The sequence below is a fragment of the Lygodium microphyllum genome, chromosome 27 (genome assembly GCF_053477565.2).
Source record: "Lygodium microphyllum isolate KBCC chromosome 27, Lygodium_microphyllum_v1.1.10, whole genome shotgun sequence".
Lineage (NCBI taxonomy): Eukaryota > Viridiplantae > Streptophyta > Polypodiopsida > Schizaeales > Lygodiaceae > Lygodium > Lygodium microphyllum.
Window position 1 is genome coordinate 129,676,695 of NC_141161.1, and position 2,614 is coordinate 129,679,308.

Sequence of the window (2,614 nt, forward strand, 5' to 3'; positions counted from 1 at the left end):
TTTCGATCCTCCTGAGGGGAGGAATCTCAGACAAGACAAGGTTTATCAAGTTCCTCCTGCCACCCCCGCGTGCGGGGAGGGGCAAAGGGTTTATCAAGGCGGCGGCGTGCCGGAACGAGCACGACGGAGGGGGATCGCCCCGAGCAAGGGAGAGAGGTCGAAGGCGTCCCTCCTTCCTCCTCCACCCGCACGGTCGCGGGACGACCCCGAAGCATAGCCTCCCCCACTGTCGCCTGACTCCGACGAGGGGAGAGAGGATGCCGACCGCGCCTCCGAGCGCGATCCCTCACGGACATTCCAAGGTTTGCATTGTTCCGACGGATGTGTGTCAATGATCCTTCCGCAGGTTCACCTACGGAAACCTTGTTACGACTTCTCCTTCCTCTAAATGATAAGGATTAATGAACTTCTCACAACGTCACCGGTGGCGAACCACCAGCGTCGCCGCAATCCGAAAACTTCACCGGACCATTCAATCGGTAGGAGCGACGGGTGGTGTGTACAAAGGGCAGGGACGTAGTGAACGCGAGCTGATGACTCGCGCTTACTAGCAATTCCTCGTTGAAGATCAATAATTGCAATGATCTATCCGCATCACGATGAAATTTCAAAAGATTACCCAGACCTCTCAGCCCAGGTGGTAAACTCGTTGAATTCATCAGTGTAGCGCGCGTGCGGCCCAGAACATCTAAGGGCATCACAGACCTGTTATTGCCTCAAACTTCCATGGCCTAGACAATGACAATGAAATACGAATGCCCCCAACCATCCCTATTAATCATTACTCCGGTCCCGAAGACCAACACAATAAGACCAGAGTCCTATCGCGTTATTCCATGCTAATGTATTCAGAGCATAGGCTTTCTTTGAGCACTCTAATTTTTTCAAAGTAACATCGCCGAATCCGCGTCCCAGCCAATTAAGTCCAGGAGCGCGTCTCCGACAGAAAGGGCGGGGCGATCAGTGCACACCAAAGGAGGCGGACCACACGCCCCGCCCCGAGATCCAACTACGAGCTTTTTAACTCCAACAACTTAAATATACGCGGGCCGAATTTTTGACGGGGGGTGTGTTGAGGGGGGGGGGTGGTGTGTGTTGAGAGGGGCCGAATTTTTGAGGGGGGGGAGGGTCGGTGTGGTGTGTGTTGAGAGGGGGGGCGAATTTTGGAGGGGGGTAGGGGTGGTGTGGTGTGGTGTGTGTTGGGGGGGGAGGGGGGCAGAATTTTTGAGGGGGCGTCATGGTGGGTGGGTGGGTGTGTTAAGGGGAGGGGAGCACGTCGCGTCTTGTCATGTCATGGGGCGCGGGGAGGGGGGGGGGTGGAGGGGGGCATCGCGACATGGTGTGGTGTGTGTTGGGGGGGGGGGGCATTGCCGTGGGTGGGTGTGTGTGTTAAGGGGAGGGTGGCACGTCGCGTCGTGTCATGTCATGGGGGGGCGGGGAGGGGGGGGACGCGTCGCGTCGTGTCGTGTCATGGGTGGGGGGTGGGGTGGGGATGTCATGGGGGGGTGACAAGAGACGACACGACGTGCCTCCCTCCCCTTAACACACACACCCACCCACCCACCGCGATGCCTCCCCCCAACACACACCACAACACACCACCCCTCCCCCCCCCTCCAAAATTCGCCCCCCCCCACCGCGATGCCTCCCCCCCCCCCAAAAATCCCCCCCCAACACACACCACCCCCCCCTAAAAAATTCGGCCCCCACCCCCTCAACACACACCACACCACACCACACCACCCCTCCCCCCCTCCAAAATTTGCCCCCCCCCCCCAACACACACCACCCCACACCACCCCTCCCCCCCCCCCAAAAAATTCGTCCCCCCCCCCCTCAACACACACCACCCCACCCCTCCCCCCCCCAAAAATTCCACCACCCCCCACCCCTCCCCCCCTCAACACACACCACACCACACCACCCCTCCCCCCCCCCCCGTCAACACACACCACCGCACCCCCCCCCAAAATTCCCCCCCCCCCAACACACACCACCCCACCCCCCCCTAAAAAATTCGGCCCCCCTCCCCTAAACACACACCATACCACACCACCCCTACCCCCCCCAAAAATTCGCCCCCCCCCTCAACACACACCACCCCACCCCTCCCCCCCCCTCAACACACACCACACCACACCACCCCTCCCCCCCCCAACACACACCACCCCACACCACCCCTCCCCCCCCAAAAAATTTCCCCCCCCCCTCGACACACACCACCCCACCCCTCCCCCCCCCCTCAACACACACCACACCACACCACAACACACCACCCCTCCCCCCCCTCAAAAATTCCACCGCCCCCCACCCCCCCCTCAACACACCACACCACACCACCCCTCCCCCCCCCCCCTCAGAAATTCGGCCCCCCCCCTGAACACACACCACACCACACACCCCTCCCCCACCCCCTCCAAAATTCGGCCCGCCCCCCAACACACACCAACCCACACCATCCCTCCCCCCCCCAAAAATTTGCCCCCCCCCCCTCAACACACACCACCCCACCCCTCCCCCCCCTCAACACACACCACACCACACCACCCCTCAACACACACCACACCACACACCCCCTCCCCCCCCTCAAAAATTCCACCACCCCCCACCCCCC